The sequence below is a fragment of the Pinus tabuliformis genome, chromosome X (assembly GCF_031772625.1).
Source record: "Pinus tabuliformis cultivar Carrire ecotype Pingquan chromosome X, CPIR1, whole genome shotgun sequence".
Taxonomy (NCBI): Eukaryota; Viridiplantae; Streptophyta; class Pinopsida; order Pinales; family Pinaceae; genus Pinus; species Pinus tabuliformis.
This window is the reverse complement of record NC_142308.1, coordinates 109521134-109546162: the sequence shown is the minus strand read 5'-3', so window position 1 is coordinate 109546162 and position 25029 is coordinate 109521134. Positions and strand designations below refer to the sequence as shown.

General features: G+C 38.4%; 1 pseudogene; it reads right to left on the bottom strand.

The window, feature by feature from the left end:
* The window catches only part of LOC149138650 (uncharacterized), a 79997-nt pseudogene that overhangs the window by 3175 nt on the left and 51793 nt on the right, over nucleotides 1-25029 (bottom strand).

Here is a 25029-nt window from a genome sequence, read left to right as displayed (position 1 = left end):
TGCTTAGAATCACCAGGACTTCTTCATTAAAATTCTCGAACGAAATACATGTCATAGCACAAACTTGTGGGATTTGCAATACAATAACATCCTCTTGGATCAAGGAAAATCAAACCCTTATATTAAGTTACACTTCCCTTTTAAGGGAGAGAATTCAAAGAAATACTTACAAAATATCTTGAATGCTCTAGTTGTTTGAACTGCTCAATTATCTGAGGAAGTGCGTGTCCTAACTATCCAAACATATTTTGATTCGTCTTCGCAATGAAATATTTACAAAGTATAAACAAAACATGATGTGTGATGGTTGAGATAGCAAAATATCTCCATTTTTTATTCCTCTTATTTCCTGGAGTGGACTCAGGCTTCGTTATCTTGACTCGTGGTGTGCTTATGATGTGGACTAGTGGGGCATTGAGAAACTGATCACATGTATGCATCATTAACCTCTTAGAATGGGCCTTTGAGTGATCTCCATACCGAGAATTAATACTTAGTCACACTATGCAAAGATAAAAATGAACAGCAACATGGCTTCTTTGAACTAATGGCATTGTTCTTGATTTAATCCCCTGTAACCTGCACATGATATTAGAGATGACTTACTTACTAGGGTGTCAAAGGACCGAGCTTTTCCCTACAAATCTTGATCCTTCTTGCCTTGACCGAGTGATCTCTGTGGTCGCCATTAATCTTGCGATGCCAACCTTATGCACACATTGAATTAGTTTCCCACCCATTCATCCATAATGATATTTGTATATTAGTATCATAGCTTTCTCATATTGTAACTCTATTAAAAAAATGTTACAAAGTCATAACACTCTAATGCATTCATCTCCTTTTCTCTTAACCCCCTTTCCTATATATCTTCCATGAAAACATGTGCCTTGATCGGAGGATGAGCACTTAGGTGCTAATATCCTTGAAATTGAGTCATGGGCCTATACCTTAGTGTACTTTCTCTCGCCATTTGTTTCATTTGGGTCCCTATAACCAAGCACAAATAGCGCATCCTAGCTCTTGTCATCGTAAATTTTCTCAAAAAGGATTTTATAGCAGAGTTCTGATATCCCTTACCTCTGAAATACTTTATAGCACCTAGGTGCTATCCCCTCTCTATGTTGTTGGGATGCGGTCCCCAAGGGTAGAACTAAATTAGACTTAGTCATTTTTGTAAATAACTTTGTAAAATATGTAAAGTCTCTGCAAAATTTCGACGCGAAGTGTGCAAATTGATAGAGTTAAAGGGGCCTTAACCCCTTGTTTTTGGTCGTTTTTAAAGACTCAACCATGAGCTGGGGGCCATGGTATTGTATTAAAACAGTTATAAATAGTTGATTCTTAGCAAGTCTTAGAGTTAAGTTTGGATAGAAAATTGGGTACATTGAAGAGTTTTTGTTGTCTTGGGAAAGAGCTAAGGTAGGAAGGCTCTACTTCCTGTGCTTAGATAGAGAAGGGAAGGCTCTTGTTGCTAAGTGTGTAGGAGGCCTGGGTAGAGTCCGCAGCTGAGTGTGTAGACCCCTGCAGCTATGTGCATAGGGTAAGAAGAGTCTGTAATTGATGCAGGAGCATCTGGACTTAGCTAGCAATGTGAAAGTTTGTTCACATGTTGTGGCTAAACAAGTTGAAATTCATTGACCTGTTTGGTAAAAAGCCAGTTTTACTGAGAGGGTTGAATATCTCAAGAAATTAGTTATAATTCATTATTGTAATAAGTTATAGATTGTCTTATTTTAGATTCAGAGATAGATATTGTGAGCATAGAGCTAGGAGTTAGAGATTTGCTGTTATATCTACTAAAAATAGAGATTTTGTTGTTAGATATGGTTAGAGTGTTTATCGATGGATAAAAGGAAGGAAAATGTAATGAGCGAGGGGATGGATAGAGCGAGAGCAGAGAGATAGTGAGTGAGTTTGCATTTTTTGAGACAAAGGTCTTTATCTGTGTAATCTAGCCTAAGGCCGAGACTCTGTTATGTGTTTATTGTGAATAAATCAGTGTTGCGTGCATATTAATATAAACAGCCCGTGGAGGCCTCAAATGCTTATTTTCTCTCTGTAATTGGATGATATTGATGCTGGCCTGTGTTTTTCATATTTTATCATAGAAATATTGTGTTAAAGGTTCGATTGGTGAGTTCATTCCATTGGTTTGGTTATGTGAGTGTACAACCCAAAATACACTAAGTATCAGGTGCAAAACACAGTCAGATAGAGAATCCAGACTTTAAATTATTATAGGAGAGAATTCTTAACCCTATCAGGTCTGTGGAACCCACATAGCATCACCCCAGTGTATTTATTTGTCGTATTGCCGAATGCCATTTACATAGAGAAATCACGCTAAACACTTAGCGGATTCAAGGAAGCGGACTTGAAATTTTATGCACAGGAGTTTTGGGTCCTATCGGGTCTGACAATAGATCGCATCGCGCAGTCGGATCGACACATGTCAAAGGCTTGTCCCCAAGCCTTTGCGATATGCGATTGCCGACACATATATCGCATCGGCATGTATGAAGTGGAGTGACAGAGAGTTAAGCGAGTGATTGTAATCGCCGATAGCGATTAGCGATATCGCATCAGACCTCCACCAAGGGATAGTGTTGATAGTTGTGACCATTGGGACCTCCAATTGCCGATACTGCGATTCAATGGGAGCCGTCCAATAAGCCAAATATGGATCTATGGCATAACATATATATTTGTTTAAAAAGTGGAAAAAAGCATTGTTTTGGTATTTTTTAATGGTAATTCATTTCCAAAAGGGAAAACACATTGTTTAAGGGTTTCTGAAGGCAGTTTTGGCTCTGATAGGTAAAAGGCCTATATTTTGTGGAAAAGGGTGTAAAGCGGGGTGATTTTTGGGTTTTATAGATCCAACTGTGGGTTTATATTGAACCATTGTTTCCGCTGTGTCATTTTTGGTATCAGAGCAGAAGAAAGGGATTGTTTGCAGTGAAAATGCCACCAAGGAGAGGCATTGGTCGAGGAAGACCTGACCCAAATGCAATTCTACTGGAGGAAGTATGGAGTCTGTGTACGCAAATGGAGTCAATTGAGACTGCTCAGAGAAGAGTACCTGATGAAGGAGATGAAAGTTCTTTAGAAGAATCTCCTGCAGAGGAGATAGTAGACGAAAACGATGAAACTGCCAAGGTCCTTAAGATGTTGGCAAAAGTGGGAGGAAAACCTAAGGCGGAAATCCCTATGTATGAAGGGAGTCTGAATGCAGAAGAGTTAACAGATTGGATCAGATCCTTAGACCAATACTTTGACTATGAAGAGATTGATGAGGGGAAGAGAGTGAAGTTTGCAGTTACTAGATTGAAGGGTCACGCAGCCATCTGGTGGGACGAGGTACAAACATCAAGAACGAGGAAAGGGAAGTCCAAGATCAAGCTATGGGATAAAATGGTAAGTAAAATGAAAGCCAAGTTTTTTCCTAAAGACTATCATTTGAATCTTTTTAAGCAATTGCAAAATTTAAGGCAAAAAGGAATGTCTGTTAAAGAATATACAAAAGAATTTTATAGATTGAATATTAGAGCAGGGCATGTAGAGGATGATGTGGAAAAGGTAGCTAGATATATAAATGGCTTAAGGTATGAAATACAAGATGAGATTAGCTTGTTAAGTTTGAAAACTGTTGAGGATGCCTATCAAGCAAGTTTGAAGGTAGAAGAAAAGATCTTGAGGAAACAGAATCAGAGGAATAGAGGAAAAAGCTCAGCAAGAGGTAGGGGAACTACCAGACCAAGGGGACAACAACATTAGCATGAAGCAAGAAGCTCAAGTAGCAGACCACCATAGAGGGGGGAATCTAACAGAGGAAGATCTATGCCCAGAGGAAGAGGCCGAGGAAGAGATGTTCGGTGTGATACATGTGGAGAATGGGGACATATGTCATGGGATTGTCCTCATAATAAACTAGAAATTCAGAGGAATGCGAATGTGGCTAAGGCAAAGCTAGAACCACCTCAACTTGTGGAAATGGAAGAACCCTATGAAGAATGTGAATCAATGTTATTGAGAAGGACTTTGCTCAGGGTAGAGCCGGATATTGGAGAACCAGCACAGAGGAAGAATTTATTCAGAACTACCTGTAAGTCAAAAGGTAAGTGTTGCAAAGTAATAATTGACAGTGGAAGCACTAGCAATCTGGTTTCTACAAAGATGGTGGACAAGCTCAAGCTAGCAAAGTCCATGCACCCTACTCCTTATAAAGTGTCATGGTTACAGAAGGGACATCAGATCATTGTGGCTGAACAATGCAAGGTGGAGATACAAATTAGTACGTATAAAGATGTGATATATGTGATGTAATGTCCATGGATGTATGCCATGTATTGTTGGGAAGATCGTGGAAATTTGATCGGAAAGCTATTCATGATGGAAGGAGAAAAATTTATACTTTGGAGAAGGATGGAACTAAACATACATTGTTGCCATTGAAGGAAGATGCTGACAAAGGAACACCTGGGAGTAGTATTATGCTGATAAGTGGAAAGGAGCTGCTGCAAGAAGTAGTGAAGAATGAGGAGTTGAATTTTTCTGTTGTGGTAAGACCAAAGGTAATTTTGACTTCCACAAACTTGAATGATTTGCCTGAAGAAGTTAGAATGATGTTAGATGATTTTGCTAATATTATTATGGATGAGTTTCCAAATGAATTACCATCGATTAGGAGTATTAGTCATCACATTGTCTTAATACCAGGAGCAAGCTTGCCAAATAAAGTAGCATATAGACTAACTCCTCAAGCGAACGTAGAATTTGGAAGGCAAGTACAGGAGTTGATGGATAAGGGGCTGATCAGAGAAAGTCTTAGCCCATGTGTTGTACCAACAGTACTCAGTCCAAAGAAAGGAGGAGAATGGTGCATGTGCACAGACTCCAAAGATATCAACAAGATCACAATTAGGTACAAATTTCCTTTACCACGCATGGATGATTTAATGGAATGTTTGAGTGGATCTAGATACTTTACTAAAATAGATTTGAAGAGTGGATATCATCAAATAAGGATTCAGGAAGGTGATGAGTGGTTAGTGATGCCTTTTGGGCTCACTAATGCACCCAGTATGTTCATGAGATTAATGAATGAAGTCTTGAAGGAGTATAGAGGTAAATTTGTTATTTTGTACCTTGATGATATTTTGTTTTTTAGTAAAAGTAAAGAGGAGAATTTAGAGCATCTTAAGTTGGTCCTAAGAACTCTGCAAAAAGAGAAACTACTAATAAATTTGAATAAGTGTAGTTTCATGAAGGAGGAGTTGGTTTACTTGGGATTTGTAGTTTCTAAAGAAGGCTTGAAGATGGATCCAGAGAAGGTCCAAGCAATTTGGAACTGGCCTACTCCCAGAAGCATATTTGAGGTAAGAAGCTTCCATGGACTTGCAAGTTTTTATAGAAAGTTTATCAAAGGTTTTAGTCAAATTTGTGCACCAATCCTTGAGACAATCAAGGAGATCAATCAACCATTTCAGTGGATAGAAGCAACAGACAGAAGTTTTAACTTGCTGAAGAAGAAAATCACAGAGAAGTTGATTTTAGCTTTGCCAGATTTTGAGAAAGTCTTTCAAGTAGAAACAGATGCTAGTGGAGTTGCAGTTGGTGCAGTTCTGAGTCAGGAGCAAAGACCAATAGCATATTTCAGTGAGAAACTGAATGATGCAAAGAAGAAATATTCTTCTTATGATAAGGAGTTTTATGCTATTGTGTAGGCTTTGAAAAAGTGGAGACATTATTTGCTGCCAAAAGAATTCATATTATATTCAGACAATCATGCCTTACAGTTTATCAATAACCAGCCAAAGCTGAATCAGAAACATGCCAAGTGGGTAGAATTTCTGCAAAGTTTTACTTTTGTAATAAATTATAAGAGTGGTAAGTCAAATAAAGTAGCAGATGCATTGAGCAGGGTAAGTTTTATTTTGCAAGAATTCAAAGTGGGTGTTGTAGGATTTGAGGAAATGATTGAAATGTACAAGGATGATGAAGATTTCAGAGATATCTACACAACAGTTCAGAATCCAATGAGCCATAACAGAAGTCAGTGGTTGGACTACCTCATTCAAGGAGGCCTATTATTTAAAAGCAACAAGTTGTGTATTCCCAAATGTTCCATGAGGGAAAACATCATAAAGGAGAAACATAGTGGAGGATTATCTGGTCATTTTGGACAAGATAAAACCTTCGCTCAGGTGAATGCTTTTTATTATTGGCCAAAAATGCAAACTGATGTCAAAAAGTTTGTTGAGAAATGCAGGATATGTCAACATGCAAAAGGAAGGAGTCAGAATGCAGGACTGTATCAGCCATTGCCAATACCAGACCGACCGTGGGATGCAGTTAGCATGGATTTTGTTCTGGGATTACCAAAAACCCAGAGAGGGAATGATTCCATTTATGTTGTAGTAGATAGATTCTCTAAAATGGCACATTTCATTACATGTAGGAAAACTAGTGATGCAACACACATAGCTAATTTATTCTTTTCAGAGATTGTAAGATTGCATGGGTTACAGTAAGTATTGTATCTGATCAAGATACCATGTTTATAGGGCATTTCTAGAGGAATCTTTGGAAGAAACTGGGAGCTAACCTCAGTTTTAGTTCAGCATATCATCCTAAAACAGATGGAGAAACTGAAGTAGTGAACAGGAGCTTGGGAAATATATTAAGAAGTTTAGTATATCAGAATCCGAAATAGTGGGATTTAGCACTAGCTCAAGCTGAGTTTGCTTACAATGATACTCCAAACCGAAGCACTGGAATGAGTCCATTTTAGATTTTCTTTGGAATGCATCCAAGAGGTGTGTATGAGCTCAGGAATTTGGGAAAACAGGAAACCAGGAGTGCAAAAGCTAAAGAATTTGCAGAATAGTTGTAGAGATTACAGGAAGAAATCAAAGGCAAATTGCAGGAATGCAGCAAAAAATATAAACAGAGGGTAGATATGAAAATAAGATAGAAAGAATTCCAAGCGGGAGACTTAGTGATGGTGCATTTGAGGAAAGAGAGATTTCCTACTAAAACTTACAACAAACTGAAAATGAAAAAGATAGGACTGTGCAAAATTGTAAGAAATTTTTTATCCAATGCATATGAGATTGAGTTTCCAGAAGGGATTGGAATATCCCCCATTTTTAATGTTACAGATTTGTATCCATACAAAGAGGCAGAGACAGAATTTTAGGAGGAAGCTATAGGGGATGAAGTTCAAACTGTGAACTGGGAAGAAAAAATTCCAAAGACAGCTAAGAAGGAAGTGGAAGTTGTTTTGGAGAAGAGAGTATCCAAAAGAACCAGAGGACAAACTTATTTCTAGTATGTAGTCAAATGGAAAGGACAACCAGTGGAGCACGCTAGCTGGTTAACAGTAGAAAAACTACAGAAATATGGAGTAAGTCTTGAAATTTTGAAGGAGGATTCTATTCTTCCCCGGGATTCTAATGCAGGAGCATCCAGACTTAGCTAGCAATGTAAAAGTTTGTTCACATGTTGTGGATAAACAAGTTGAAATTCATTGGCCTAACTGGTAAAAAGCCAGTTTTACTGAGAGGGTTGGATCTCTCAAGAAATTAGTTATAATTCATTATTGTAATAAGTTAGAGACTATCTTATTTTAGATTCAGAGATAGAGATTGTTAGCATAGAGCTAGGAGTTAGAGATTTGTTGTTAGATCTATTAAAAATAGAGATTTTGTTGTTAGATATGGTTAGAGTGTTTATCGATGGATAAAAGGAAGGAAAATGTAATGAGTGAGGGGATGGATAGAGCGAGAGCAGAGAGATAGTGAGTGAATTTGCATTTTTTGAGACAAAGGTCTTTATCTATGTAATCTAGCCTAAGGCCGAGAATCTATTATGTGTTTATTGTGAATAAATTAGTGTTGCGTGCATATTAATATAAACAGTCCGTGGAGGCCTCAAATGCTTATTTTCTCTCTGTAATTGGATGATATTGATGTTGGCCTGTGTTTTTCATATTTTATGATAGAAATATTGTGTTAAAGGTTTGATTGGCGAGTTCATTCCATTGGTTTGGTTCTGTGAGTGGAAAACCCAAAATACACTAAGTATCGGGTGCAAAACATAGTCGGATAGAGAATCCAGACTTTAAATTATTATAGGAGGGAAGTTTTAACACTATTGGGTCCATGGAACCCACATAGCATCACCCCAGTGTATTTACTTGTCGTATCACCAAATGCCATTTACACAGAGAAATCACGCTAAACACTTAGCGGATTCAAGGAAGTGGACTTGAAATTTTATGCACGAGAGTTTTGGGTCCTATCAGGTCCGACAATAGATCGCGTCGTGTAGTCAGATCAGCGCATGTCAAAGGCTTCTCCCCAATCCTTTGCGATACACGATTACCAACATATATATTGTTGGTATTATGATACAGGTATTATCCTTGATGGCAACTCACTCAAATGAAAGATCACAGTATAATAGGTAAACAACAAAGCATTACAGATCAGTCTTCACAGAATGAAGAAAGAGAGGTATATGCAGGTTCACCTTGACCAAGCCGTGTATACAGGCAGGTTCACCGTATACAAGTCGCGTATACGTACACCCACACTTTCACAAAAGGAAAAGCACGTATACCTTAGAAAACTAAGTTTTTGGTCCGAAGTATTTGGTCCATGGTATTTTGATCCATGGTATTGGTCCAAGGTATTTGGTCTGAGGTGTTGACCCTAGGTATTTGGTCCAAGGTATTGGTTCTAAGTGGTTTTGGTCCATGGTACTTAGAAAGGACTAAAACTATAAAAGGAGGAGAAGATCATTAGGCCAGGGTGTGCAAGTATTGAATATTTGATGAAGTGTGAGATCTAGTATGTAGGTTATTAGGTTATGGTGCATTGCTAAATCTAAACCAAGGATGAACCTAAGCGGATGATGAGGGACTAGATCTAATGATGGATCAGGATCTTAAGGTGTAAAATGAACTATAATTATATGTTTTTGCTCATGAATATTCTAGATTTGAATACTGGCGCATATATTATTTTGTAAATGATATGATCTAGGTATAATTAAAGTCTCGAATAACTGCAGAATGATGAATTAATATTTACAGATGTATACGCTAGTTTGCTTTGAGAAAAGTGCATATACACGCAGGTTCGACACATGAAAGTAGCGTATACCTTATAAAATATGTTTTAGTTGTTGCTGTTTGCTGTTGCAGAGTTTTGGGTTCTGGTTTGGGTTCTAGTTAATGTAGTTTGGTGACAGTATTCTGAATGATCAGATTGATGGGTTGTCAAAGTGATTGATTGATTGAATTGTGGTTGGTTCAAAAGGTGATTGATTGATGCAGATATATTTTATTATTCAATTACACTTATGATGTTGTTGATGGATCCAGTCTGAAAATTTATGAAACGTGTTCCCTAGAGGAAGAGAGAAGGTCATAGTCTTCTATAGGTCGGCGGTTATGTACCAGCAAACATATCGGCTAGTACAAGAGCTAGGGGGTTGTAGCTCCCTTCTAGTAGTAGCTAGAAAAAGAGAGAAGGTTGCAACCTTCTACAGGTAGAAGCCTGAGTATTGGTATAAGTCTACACCAGTACAAAATTGTAAACATAATTTTCTTATTATTAAAGGAAGACAGAGACGACAACAACAGGTGGTTTTTACCCACATTGGGTTTTCACCTTATATCTTGGTGTTCATTTGTGATGCTTATTCTTTATTCTACTTTTACTACATTGTCTAATTAATATCTAACATAGTGGTTAAAGTTCAATACATGATAAATTGGGTAAATCAAAAGTTCTCTGCATATACGCTGGTTGCGTTAATAACAGTCGCATGTACATGCTGGTTCACTTAGCTAAAGTAGTGTATACAAATCTGAAATGAAAAATTATTGAGTTACTAATACTGATTCACCCCCTTCTGAGGATTATTTACAACAATTGGTATCAGAGTAGGTCCTTCTGAAGAAGTTTGATAGCTTGAAGGAAGATCCATCATCATGAGTAATCAAGAAAGCAGGGGATCCATCAGACCACCAATCTTTCATGGGAGAAACTTTGTTTATTGGAAGATAAGAACCACAACCTACCTTCAATCTCTTGGAACAGATGTCTGGGAAATTGTGGAAGGAGGATATACATTTCCATCAACAATTCCTACAGATACGGCAGGTAAAAAGCAATATGAAACCAATGCCAGGGCTGTCAATACATTATTGGGAAGTCTGTCACAATCAGAGTTTTTCAAAGTTATGCAGCTCAAATCAGCCAAAGAAATATGGGACAAAATCATTCTAAGCTACAAAGGAGACTCTCAGGTAAAACATGCTAAACTGCAAACTCTCATAATTCAATATGAAACTCTTAAGATGCACAATGATGAAAGTATTGCTAGTTACTTCTTACGTATAGATGAGGTTGTTAATTGCATGAAATATTTGGGTGAAGAGATAAAGGAAGTTACCTTAGTTGAGAAAGTCTTAAGGTCCTTGTCTGCTAAATTTAATCAAAAGTATTTTCCATAGAAGAAAGACAGGATCTATAGACTATTACCATGACACAGCTTCATGGAATCTTAACTGCCTTTGAAATGAGAAAAGGAGGCCCATCAGATATGAGGGAAGCTGCATTTAAAGCTTCAGCAAAAGGAAAAGAAGAACTCAATGAATCAGGACATATTTTAGAAGAATAAGATGAAGTAAACTTTGTCAAGAAGCTTCAACAGGGTTTCAGAAGATTTAGAGGTAAACTACCTTTCAAATGTTTTGCTTGTGGTAGAGTTGGTCATTATGCTGCAAAATGTCCTCATAAAGATAAATATGATAAATGGAAGGAATCTACAAAATGGAATAGAAAACAAAGTGTAAGTAAAATGAGCTACTATACTCATGAAGATAGCCATGGATTATCAAATAGTGATGAAGATGAAAATAGTAATGACTATAGAATTCTAATGGCTTATGAAGATGATAATTTTTGGATGCTTTAGAAGAAGATGAACTCCATGAGGAAATTTCTAAACTCAAAATATGTTTAGAAGAAAATAATATAATTATATATACCTTGACATATCAACTTGCTGAAAGAGAAAAACACAATGAAAAACTAGAATGTGAAATTGTGGGTCTAAGAAAGGATCTTGAGAAAAAAAATCTCTCAATCTTAGATTTTCTAAAGGATCAAAAACCTTAAATGAAATTATCAAAGTGCAGCGTTCTCCTCTGATAAATACAGGTCTTCGATATATTGAAGAAGCACCTCAATCACAGAAGCTGTCAACCTCCACTAAAAGCTATCTTGATGCAGCAAAGAACAGTGAATAGTATGACAATCGTCAGCAAAGGCATAAGGCAGATCACCAGGTAAATCAGGCTCAGTTTTCTCCAAGGATAAACAAAAGTCACAACCAACCTCAGGTAAATCATACTCAATTTTTTTCAAAGATGAATAGAAACTACAATCACCATATCAATAGATTCGATAATTGCAGGAACTTCTTCAATGGTCAATGTTTCTCATGTCATAATTTTGGACACAAAGCTACTCAATGTGTTGCTTACAAACCCATCATGACTAGAGAAGCATGAAATCAAAGGAATGTGACAAGGATCAAGAAAAGTTCCTATAATAACTTTTCTCTTCTTGAAAATGAAATAGAATGCTCAATTTGTAACAACTTTGGCCATGACGAATCTGAATGCAGGAGTAAATTTCAACAAATATCTCAAAAGGAGCAAACTCCATTAAATCCCAAAATATGGAGAAAGAAAGAACCGCAAACATAAAGATGTGGTATAGCCTTGTATACAGAAGGACAAGAAAACCAGTGGTACATCGATAGTGGATGCTCAAAACACATGATAGGTGACAAAGAAAAACTACACTCGTATAATGCCTTAGAAAAGGAAAAGAATGTCTCATTTGGAAATCACACTCCTATTGCCATAAAAGGTAAAGGATTTGTTTTCTTGAAAGAAAAATTTTAAGCTAGGAATTTTATTTATGTTGATGGTTTAAAGCATAACCTGTTGAGTGTGAGTCAAATGTGTGATCAAGGAAATGAAGTGGTGTTTCGATCAAATGGATGTGTTGTTCGTGAGCTTGATACAGGAGAAACTCTGATCAAAGGTACAAGAACTCTAAAAAACCTATACATACTCAAGGCAGGACAACAACAATGCTATCTAAGAAAAAATGATTAAAACTAGCTATGGCACAGAAGATTGGGACATCTAAGATTTTCTCAAATAAGAAAAGCATGCAGATTCCAGGCTGTTCATGATCTTCCAGATATTAGCATTCCTGAAAATACTATATGAAAATCATGTCAATTTGGTAAGCAAACCAGATCTCACTTCATTGAAAAGGAAGGGTCAGCTAGTAAGCTCTTGAACTTGTTCATACTAATTTATGTGGACCATCAAGGAAAAAGTCACCTCATGGAGAAGAATACTTTATATTATTCATTAATGATTTTTCCAGAATGTGTTGGATAGGTCTTCTAAAGCATAAAGATGAAGCATTTGAAATGTTCAAAGCCTTCAAAGCTTTGGTTGAAAATGAATCAGATCGCAAAATCAAATGCCTCGGATTTGATCGAGGAGGGGAATTTACCTCGGATGAATTCTTTGACTTTTGTGAACAACATGGAATAAAAAGGTAGTTCTCCACCGCAAGGACTCCTCAACAAAATGGACTGGTAGAAAGGATGAACAGAATTGTTCAACAAATGGCTCGAGCTATGCTAGATGAATCTGGAACTCCTGCAACCTTTGGGGGTGAAGCTGTATTCACTACCACCACTATTCTCAACCAAGCAAATGTTCGGGTAAACAACACTCAAACTCCACATGAACTTTGGTATGGTAAGACACATACTGTAAAATACTTCAATGTGAGAGTATATGAAGGTATTCTTCTTGGCTACTCTTCCCAAAGTAAAGGATATAAATGTTATAATAAAAGACTTGGGAAAATTATTGAAAGTATTGGTGTTGTGGTTGATGAATCATGCCAAAATCTAAAATAGATAAAAACCAAATACTATGACAATGAAGAAGATGAGGATCATTTTCCCACATCAAATCACACTGATTCTGAAGAAGAAACCAATGAAACACCAAAAGAAGAGATAATAGTAGAAGAAAAGACTCTGTCCAGGTATGTTCAGAAAAATCATCCAGAAACTCAAATTTTAGTGGGAAAAGGGGCAGGTGTGCAACCAAGAAGAACTATTACAGAATCCTCAAGCTATCTAGCATTACTATCTTCCACCAAACCTAAAAATGTAAATGAATCATTCAAAGATGAACGTTGGGTCAAGGCCATGAATAAGAACTTGAGCAAATTGATAAGAATAATACTTGGGAATTAGTTCCTAGACCTCATGATAAAAATATCATAGGAAATAAATGGATATTCAAAAACGAGATGAACGAAAATGGAGAAGTTATTAGAAACAAGGCCAGACTTGTTTGTAAAGGATATGCCCAATAAGAAGGTATAGATTTTGAAGAAACGTTTGCACCTATTGCTAGACTTGAAGCCATAAGAATGTTTCTTGCTCTTTATAGTTTTCAGAAATTCAAAGTATACCAAATGGATGTAAAATCTGTCTTTCTTAATGGAGACTTAGAAGAAGAAGTTTATATTGAACAACTAGAAGGATTCATTCTTGGAAATGATGCAAAAATTGTTTTCAGACTCAGAAAGGCTCTCTATGGTCTAAAACAGGCTCCAAGGGCCTGGTATTATCATCTTGAAAAATATCTCCACCAACAGGTTTTTTCAAAGGGGTCAGCAGATAGCAATCTATATACAAATATTGACTCTGATAAATTGCTAATAATTGTTGTTTATGTTGATGATATCATTTTTGGTAGCAATGAAGAATCCATGAGTCAAAATTTTGCTCCAGTAGTGCAGCAAGAATTTCAAATGTCCTTGCTTGGTGAGCTTACCTATTTTCTTGGTCTACAAGTTCAAAAAAATAAAGATGGTATTTTTCTTTCACAAATCAAATATCTCAAACAGATCTTGAAAAAGTATGGCATGGAAGATTCTAAACCAGTATGTACCCCAATGGTAACAGGATGCAGTCTCAGATTAAATGATGAATCAACAGTAGTACATCAACCAACTTACAGATCCATGATTGGCAATCTGCTTTATCTAAAAGTTACCCGACTTGACATCATGCATGCAGTAGGAATAGTTGGAAGATTCCAAGAAATTCCAAAGGAATCAAACCTTCAGCCAATCAAAATAATTCTCAAATATCTTCAAGGAACACAAAACTTTGGTTTATGGTATCCTAGAGATACAGATATTACACTTCATGCATATACAGATTTAGATTGGGCAGGAAGTGTTGATGACAGAAAAAGCACTAGTGGTGGTGCATTCTATATGGGTTCCAGGTTAGTGTCTTGGTTCAGCAAGAAACAAAATTCAATTGCATTATCTACAGCTGAAGCGAAATACGTGGATGTTGCATCTTGCTACACACAACTACTTTGGATGATGCAAACCTTGCAAGACATTAAGATCACATGTACTCTACCCATCTCCATTCTATATGATAATACAAGTGCCATCAGTATTTCAAATAATCTATTCATGCACTCCAAGAGCAAGCACATAACCATCAAATATCATTTTCTACGTGAAAAAGTGCTTGAACAAAAGGTCAAATTGGAGTATGTTCCCTCCAAAGAACAGGTTGCTGATATATTCACTAAACCACTGCCCAGAGAAACATCTGAATATCTCAGACAAAATTTGGGAGTAGTTGTTGCATCGTCCTACTATTACATCCTATTTTTTCAGAGAAAGGTTGTTATATGCGAGTTTCATGAAGCGTAGTCACATACATACACGGATTTTTTTGGTCGCAGTCGCATATATGTTGGTTTGAAGAAAAGCAGTAGGCTAGACTCAGAAAAATAGCGGTTTGCTATGGTTCTGTCAATTATCTGCTCTGTTTGATGATGGTTACAATTTTCTGATAACATGTGGAAATATATTGGTCCTCATAAAGTTGTTGATAACTTGATGTATATCTAATTGATGATGATGTTTTGATATCTCATACTGACATATGCAATGATTAGATCTGCTAGTGAGCATGTGGAACAGGTTGAGGGGGAGAACATGGTATGCTTCTAATAAAGCATTGTTGGCATTATGTCTAGAAGTATTTGGTACCTAATCAATGATGATGAGTTCTTACTTTATGATGATAGGTTGACACTCACGTATGTTGATTATCATGGTTGATGATATGGGATGTTCCCTAGTGATGATATAATGAAGGTTCTTGTGGAAAGATCATGCAATTCTTGATAATGATGTCTATGCTGTTTTCACATACATATGATATGATGTGCATGATTTTTTTTACTACCGCTTGGAGATATGACATGTGCTTAGTTGACTCATGGAAGGTTATGATAAGGGGATGTAGCAATTTGATCTTGATGAGATCAAGAGGTTGAGTTGATACATGCCGACATACTTTGACATAGGTTGATGATATTTTGGGACATATACATGTTGTTGGTCTGGATGCTATTGACAGATGCTGCTAATGATACAAATCATATGATAGTTGCCGATGACTATCATGGTCTTGCTTAAGCTATTTTGTCTCTGTTATATATGTCATGCATATCATTTAATGTAAAGGTCATGAAAATACCTAATTTGTAACCCCACTATCCATGGGATGGATGATGTAATGTTTCTTGTTTTTGTCATGTATAAACAATTGGTATATCCCCACTTGGTTGGGTGGATGAGTCAAATTTGGTATATCCCCACTTGGTTGGGAGATGGATGTATGTATGAGTCATTGGTGATAGGAAGGTCATTGGTATAGAGTCATGTTCTTCTTTTAGAAAATCTTTTTGCAGACTTTGCTTGTGCTTAGGGGGAGCATGGACTCGATCATGGGAGCTCAATCAGTACACTTCAGCATATTAGAGATTTCAACATGTACTTAGGGGGAGCATGACCCTTTTCCCTTGATGTCAAAGGGGGAGAGTGACTTGGTGTGGTTGTTGCCATCAAGTCTAAAGGGGGAGATTGTTGGCATTATGATACAGGTATTGTCCTTGACGGCAACTCACTCAGATGAAAGATCACAATATAACAGGTAAACAACAAAGAATTACATATCAGTCTTCACAGAATGAAGAAAGCGAGGTATACACGGGTTCACCTTGACCAAGTTGTGTATACACACAGGTTCACCGTATACAGGTTGCGTATACATACACACATACTTTTACAAAAGGAAAAGCACATATACCTTGGAAAACTAAGTTTTTGGTCCGAAGTATTTGGTCCACGGTATTGCTCCCAGGTATCTGGTCCGAGGTATTGACCCTAGGTATTTGGTCCAAGGTATTGGCCCGAAGTGGTTTTGGTCCATGGTATTGAGAAAGGACTAAAACTATAAAAGGAGGAGAAGATCATTAGGCTAGGGTGTGCAAGTATCGAATATTTGATGAAGTGTGAGATCTAGTATGCAGGTTGTTGGGTTATGGTGCATTGCTGAATTTGAACCAACGATGAACCTAAGCAGATGATGAGGGACTAGATCTAATGATGGATTGAGATCTTAAGGCATAAAATGAACTATCATTATTTGTTTTTTCTCATGAATATTCTATATCTGAATACTGACACATATATTATTCTGTAAATGATATGATCTGGGTATAACTAAATTCTGGAATAACTGCAGAATGATGAATTAATATTTGCAGATGTATACGTGGTTGGCTTTGAGAAAAGTGCGTATACACGCAGGTTTGACACATGAAAGTGGCGTATACCTTATAAAATATGTTTTAGTTGCTGTTGTTTGCTATTGCAGAGTTCTGGGTTCTGGTTTGGGTTATGGTTCTTGTAGTCTGGTGATAGTATTCTGAATGATCAGATCAATGGGTTGCCAAAGTGATTGATTGATTCAGTTGTGGTTGGTTCAAAAGGTGATTGGTTGATGCAGATATATTTGATGATTGAATTACACTTATGATGTTGTTGATGGATCCAGTTTAAAAATTTATGAAACGTGGTCCTTGGAGGAAGAGAGAAGGTCATAGTCTTTTGTAGGTCGACGGCTATGTACCAGCAAACATATTGGCTAGTACAAGAGCTAGGGGGTTGCAGCTCCCTTCCAGTAGTAGCTGGAAAACGAGAGAAGGTTGAAGCCTTCTGTAGGTAGAAGTCTACGTACTGGTATAAGTCTACACCAGTACAAAATTGTAAATAGATTTTTCTTATTATTAAAGGAAGATAGAGATGACAGCAACAGATGGTTTTTACCCACATTGGGTTTCCACCTTATATCTTGGTGTTCATGTGTGATGCTTATGCTTTATTTTGCTTTTACTGCACTGTCTAATTAATATCTGACATACTGGTTAAAGTTCAATACATGATAAATTGGGTAAATCAAAAGTTCTCTGCATATACGCTGGTTGCGTTAATAACAGTCGTATGTACACGCTAGTTCACTTAGCTAAAGTAGCGTATACAAATCTGAAATGAAAAATTATTGAGTTACTAATACTGATTGACCCCTCCTCTCAGTATTATTTCCAACATATATTGCATCAGCATGTATGAAGTGGAGAGGCAGAGAGTTAAGCGAGTGATTGTAATCGCTGATAGTGATTAGCGATATCGCATTGGACCTCCACCAAGGGATAACACCGATAGTTGTGACCATTGGGACCTCTGATCGCCGATACTGCGATTCAATCAGAGCCGTCTGATTGGCCAGATCTAGATCTGCGACATAACATATATATTTGTTTAAAAAGTGGAAAAAAGCATTGTTTTGGTATTTTTTAATGGTAATACATTTCTGAAAGGGAAAACACATTGTTTAAGGGTTTCTAAAGGTAGTTTTGGCTCCAATAGGTAAAAGGCATATATTTTGTTTAAAAGGGTGTAAAACGGGGTGATTTTATGGTTTTATAGATCCAACTGTGAGTTTATATTGAACCATTGTTTCCACTACGTCAGTAATCAGTAAATTGAAGATCAATAAAGATAATTTTCTGAAGAATGACTGAGTATTTCCATTTGTATCTGTTTATGTTATATGCTTCTGATTAATGATATGTTTTATGAAGTAATGATTGAATTCTACAAGAATTTATTGAATCTGTCTTAAAAATGTATGAAATGAATTCTTAGCCACTTCTATGAAGTTACATGTCATTTCTCTTATGTGTTCTAACAAAATTAGTAGATCTACGCGAACTCTGATCTAGGGTTACTTTTTGATGTGTGTAAGTAGGTAAATCTACTATTTAAGGTCCGCATGGATTGATCGTGGAGCTTCATGAGGCTCTTAAGGCTACTTTAACGTAATTACAGTAATGAGCCCTAGAAGTCTATCAATCTGCATGAAGGGAGATCCAAGGCACTGGAAGGAATCATACTAGTCTCTCGATGCATAAACTTGGTTCTTGCATCGCCCAATACTGCTTTAGGTGAGACTGTAGCCTCCGCTACTTGGGTTGTTGCCGAAAGGACCAGTAGTGTAGGTTTTTTTTGGTTGGCACAACTAACTCTGAACCTAGGTTAGGATGCCCTATGCGAAAAAATGGTTCTGTTGCCAGGACCAAGATCTTCTTAAAGAGATGTATGATGTCGTGTCATTGGAATCTAACTAAGAAAGAGATTGAAAAGTGGTTAGATCAGAATATTCACGAGTTTGCGACTCAAGAAAACAGGAATCTGCACCTGTCGAAGGAAGATTGGTTGAATAGATATCTGTATATAGAGGTACATGAAATATTCTTCTACACTTTCCCAATTGAACTATACGAGTGGTTAGCTAAACTGACAGACAATCAAGGAAGGTGGAAGCTCGATAGTCCTATAGTGTGGACTCTAGAATTGGTGTGACAACTAGAAGCCTCTGAAAACAAGATCGCGTGGGTTGTTGATAATTGGCTTGATTGAATTCTGGGAGGATTTCTTACAGAATTTGCAGTTGACACCTCAGTTAGTTATAGCGAAGCGGAGCGAAGATTCTTAAAGGGACCGTGAGGTAAGTATTTAAGGTCATTGAATACTTGGATTAAAATGCTATTACGTGGAAAGAGGGTAATTCCATTAACTTGATGTTCGGGGTCACGCAAAGCGGAATATTCTTTAGAAATCGTGTAGAATTAGGACCAAAGTATAGCCCATTGATTGGACCTCCTTCGAGCGATGATGAAGGGGCGATGCAGACTACATCGTGAAGTGTTTTTCAGCTAATAACTTAGGGTATTCCTAGAACACATCATCCATCCACTACACCTCCACACTCATTGCCTGTTGGCTTGATGGACCTTGAGCCAGGTTCATCATTAGTTAGCCAAGCAAATCCCTACTCTACTGACCCTTTCGGCATTAGCCATGGAGCGCGGACTGAAATCTCACTCGAAGTAGTATGGGGGAATGCAAGAACCAAGTTTTCGCACCCTGAGATGTTTGTGATGTCAGTTTTATACCTTCACTCTGCATTGGGCTTATCGATGTACTTCTCTATTATCCCTTCAGAACCTCGGTGAAGGTGTGCAATCGTCCTTCGCCTAACCCTACCAAGCGATCTCGGCACTTACGCACCTCTGTAACTACCTTACTGTATAGTACCCCAAATTATCTTAAGTGTTTTCTAATTCTATCATGCAATTTAGATTATCATTTCATAAACATATATCTCTACTTGCGTTCATATAGCAGAGGAAAACATATAGGTTCACACATCAATTTAGCATTAAAACATAAACCTAGTGCTTAACATAACATAATCGCATGAATTGACAGAAGTAAAATAGATAGTAATTTCAGAATACTCTTATTTATTGATGATCTAGATTTTCAGTTTAGTCTCTGAGTACCCTGCACACACAGCTGCAGGAGTCCACGCACTCAGCTATGGACTTCTACCCTAGGCCTCTACGCACTCAGCTGCAGAGCCTTCTTCCTACGCTAAGACTCTCACTCTTAGCTCCTTAGAGACTCATCAATGACTTTATCTCTATCAACTCTACTGAACTGACTCTTAGATGCCTCTAAGACCTTCTTTTTATATAATCCCACGGTTTGCGGACCAAGGGCACATCTCATCAAGCTGACACAACCTATCTAAACTAAGGGTGGAAACCATTTTTGACTCTTGATATCTCCGTGCTCTGTAATCACAAAATGCGGATACTTTACATTTCTTTATAAAAAATTCAGGCTTTTTGCCCCAAAACATGGGGTTTGAACCCCAAAATTTACCCCAGGGGACCTGTTCCCAATAGGTCCACAACACAAACATGGTGACTTGCACTCGAGTCACTCAGCCAGTGTGGAGATCTTGTCATGAAGACCTCACAGATCTACTTGGCCTACTACAACTTTGGCAACGCACTGTGTTTTTGCCTTTGTCATTTCCTTAACTAGCTACTCCATTGCTGGCCCTGTACTATCTGACTATATCTTCTGCTGAATCACCTGCAGATCAGCCAGCTTTCATTCGATGGTCGCGGTGAGCGCATAGGATTCATCAAGCCAAGGTCCTATTCGGGCATTGAGGACGCTTGCTTTGCATTGCGCTATGGGATTATTAGCGCGTTTTAATTTGTCCTTCATGGCTTCATTGAGGTTGCAGTCGCATGTCTCTCCCCAAACACCATGGCCAAATTTTCTCCCAAGTGCGGCAGTCGAGTGATCCTATGGATCAGCATGCAAGTGATGGGTATCAGCTCTTCTAGCCATAGACACCCATCATGCACCAAGCACAACAGCTACTTGATCACTACCATGGTTATGTGTGTGCGGTTGTAATGTGAAACCCACAACATTTTTAACAAGCTCGCCTTATCCACCCCTTTGATCCACTTTCTTGACTCTAGTGTGGTGACACCAGAGTCTTTGTAGAAGACATGGTGCAAGATCTGGTCCGTTGCTAGGTGGGGAAAATGTTTCGCATTAGCCAAATCCCAGTCCTCTAGTTTTAAAAGGGGGATACTCCCCAAGTGCACTCCTTCAAAGACGATTTGGTCCAGTAGTAAGGGTGTGTGTAGTGTGACCTTACTTTGATAAATATCCTTTGGAACCTTCGTCTTGCTTCTGCATGGAGGAATGCATTAGGGCAGTTTTGAAATTGGGTTAGAACCATCAACATCAACGTCCTCTGCCCCATCCATATCAATGTCGTCCATGCCCACATGGAGTTCTTCAACCTCGACTTTAGGCTCTAGGTGAATCACATTACCCTTTTCCTGCACAATGGGCTTTCTTGTCTGTGGGTACTTTTTGGGTGATGTGCGTACTGACCATTGTGCTTTTTGATTTTCCTTCTTTCATTTTGGACCCTCCTTGTTTAGCATAGGCCTTGGCCTGGGTGTCTTGGGAGATTTAGGCACTTATGCCAGTACTTTTACACTTTCAACCTCTGGGGAAGCTCCCTCAGCTACCATTACTACCTCCAGTGTCGTTCCTTCAGCTATCATCTCTTCTTCTACACTCACAGTTTCTACGGGCACCAACATAATGCTACACAATAACACCTCCGTCTCTATTGGCAACTTCTTAAATACTAAACTCGGTATCAGGGCTTCTAAGATCTAAGGGTTCATATGCGCTTGAGAGCTTAAGACCTCAATTCTCAAAATGGCAAGTGTTTTTCACTGGGAAACCACCTATAATCTACAGGCATTTTCAAATTCAAATTTGACCATTCCCCCCATAAATCATTCATAAATGTTGGATTGGTGGCATATTTTCATAGATATTTCCCCTAAATTTTGACTTAAATTCCACCCCCCCACTCCATTTGGCCGTTTTCTGACTGTCAAGTCATGAACAGTGACCATAGCGGTCACTTTCCAGCTGCCATGCGCAGTGCCTTCTTGGATAGCACAACTCTCTGCATGTGTCTGCTGATAATATGACATTCCTTCATTCCACGTAGTTCTCCAATCGCGGAGCTCCCCAACTCGGGAAATGTAGATTATAGTCTCGTGCCTTCTTTCAGCTGCCTGAAGCGCTAAGACTGTGCCTCCATCATGTAGTCATCTAGCTGGATTGCTAGTGGATGGCTTCAATCGGCTACCATTCACCCATCCTGGGAATGGTTCTCCATTCAATTTTACCAACTGAACTACTCCACCATCGGTAATCTCCTTGATGACATAGGGCCCTAGTCAATGCATCCTAAATTTCCCTGGAAATTTATCAAACTTGCTGTCATATAACAAAACCAGATCATTTACCTTGAAGGTGCGTAGTTTGATGTGCCGATCGTGCCATGCCTTTTCGTGCTCCTTTTGAACCTGCTGATGGAATCCATCTAGAAATCTATCTTCTTCAAGCTCTGTTAGCTGCGTGAGCCTCTCCTCCAGGGCTCCATGATTTACCATTCCTGTGAATGCCGCTATGCGTAGACAAGGTACAATGTACACCATCGACATCACAACTTCCATGCCATAAACTAGTCTAAACGACATTTTTCTAGTCAAATTCTTGCAAGTCGTTCTATAAGCCCATAGCACTGTGGGTATGCGAACATCTAGTCATTCCTTTGAGCATTGAAAACCTTCATGAGTGCACTCTCCAACATTTTATTAAACACCTCCACCATCCCATTAGCTTGTGGATGATAGGGCATGCTCTTCTGATGGTACACGTGAAACTCCTCCATCATCGCGCTGATCTTCTCATTGACAAAATGCGTATCGCAATCGCTCATTAGAATTTTTGGACGGCTGAACCTAGTTGGCACGTACTCAAAGATAAAATTTGTTGTCATCACACTCGTACAGTCTTTCACATGCTGCGCCTCCACCCATTTAGTTAAATATTCAGTTGTGGTGATGATGTACCGCGCACCCGTCTTCTTTCTTGGAGGATAAATTGGTCCTACAAATTCAATCACCCACTTCTTGAAGGGTTGTAGCGATATCTACGGATTTGGTGGCAGTCCATTCCTTTGCGAGGGTCTGCCCATCCTTTGGCATGGGTCGCATACCCATTTTGAATCCTTATGAATGGTTGGCCACCATAACCCAGCGTGTAGAATCTCCTATGCTATTTCTCTTCTTGCATAATGACCTCTCGTGGCTCTGTCATCAGCCTCAGCGAGGATGTTGTTCTGTTCAAACTCTGGTACATAACGTCATAATATTTCATCTGACCCCATTTTGTACAAGTGGCTTGCAATGACAGAAAAGTCTACTGCACGCACCACCACTTCCTTCTTTTGTTGGCTTGTATATCCTTCTGGAGACATACCTGTTGTTAGATGTGTATAATATATTCAAAGTTAATGTCCACAATGTGCAATGCAAAGAGTTGCACATCAGGTAGCACCTCCTCCAAATTAGTAGGTTCCCCTCCCATTTCGATGCACGACAGATGATCTGGTCCAAGATTCAAATGTCATGGTTTCATAATAACTTCAAAATCATACTCGTGGATAAAAAATAGCCACCTGCATATCTTCCCCCCCAAAACAGGCTTGTTGATAAGGTATTTCAGCGCGAAATGGTCTATATACATCTTAAAGTGTCTTCCCAACAAATAGTGCCTGAACGTTTGGAGCGGGTACACTATAGCTAAGCCTTCACGCTCTGTTGTGGAATAATTTTTCTCCACTTTGGATATTTTCCTACTTGTAAACGCTGTAGGATGATCTAAGTCCCCTTCACCCTCCTGTGTCAGTACTCCTCCCAACGTAATATATGACGTGTCCTCATGCACATGGAATTACTTCTTCCAATCTGGGAAGACTAGAATCAACGCAGTGATCATCTTCTCCTTCAACACATCCAAGCTCTTCTAGAATTCTTGATTCCAACAGAACATGGCATCCTTTTTTAACAATTTTTCCATTGGTGTGGTAATCTCCACATAACTCTTGATGAATTTCCTATAGTATCTCGTATGCCCCAGTGTTGCTTGTGGTTGTTTCACACTCCTTGGCACCTCCAAAGTTATTATGACCATGATCTTAGCTGAGTCTACCATCAAGCCTTTTCTGCATCGCGAGACACAGAACAAACATTTCTTTAGATTGAATGCGAACTAGCATCTCTGGCATGTATCTAACATCAAACGCAGACTTGTGACATGGAACTTCACTAGTCTGAACACTGTTCAACCATCGAAGTATACTTCTAGAAATTTATGAATAAAATATTTGAACACCGCGATCAATATGCAAGAAAATATCGTCAGTGTGTTCTTCATCCCAAAAGGCATCAAAGTATACTGGAATCATCCCCATGTAGTCGTGAAGGTCATCTTAGTTCTATCCTCCAGTGCGATATTGATTTGATGGTACCCAGAGAACCCATTAGTGAAGAAATACGCTTCTTGGCCACCAACATTATCGAGGACCTCATCGGTGAATGGGGTTGGGAAGGGCTCATGCATGCAGGCATCATTCAACTTCCTGATATCTATGCATATCCTTATTTCTTCCTTCTACTTCTTTTCCTAAACCACTATTGGGCTTACCCAATCATATTCTTCCACCGGTTCAGTAATACCCGCCATGAGTATATTATCTAACTCAATGTGGACCCTTTCCTTATAATTTATATTGAGGTGGTAAGGTCTTTGTTTCACAGGTTTCACGTCCGGTTTTAGGATGATCTTTATGACACCAAACTCTCCTATTATTCCTTTAAGATCAGAAAATTTCATGGGAAACAAGTCCTGATATTTTCCGAGTAGTTCAGAGACCTTATCTACTATCGCATCATCCCAATAGTCTCGAATCTTTGCAAACTTTGTCTCTGCCTTCATGCTAATGTTCATATATCTAGTCTTGAGTGGCTCAGTCATGTTTGGATTCTCTAGCTGTGGTCCTTCAACTCCATGGTGACCTTCAGTCTCCAGGATATTAATCTTTCTTATGTCTTCGTCTTATTCTTCCGCTATTACATTGTAACGCTCCAGTGCGTGGCTCAGCTGGGTAGTCCAATCAGGTTGAATCAGGTCTAGAGGATCTTGTGGT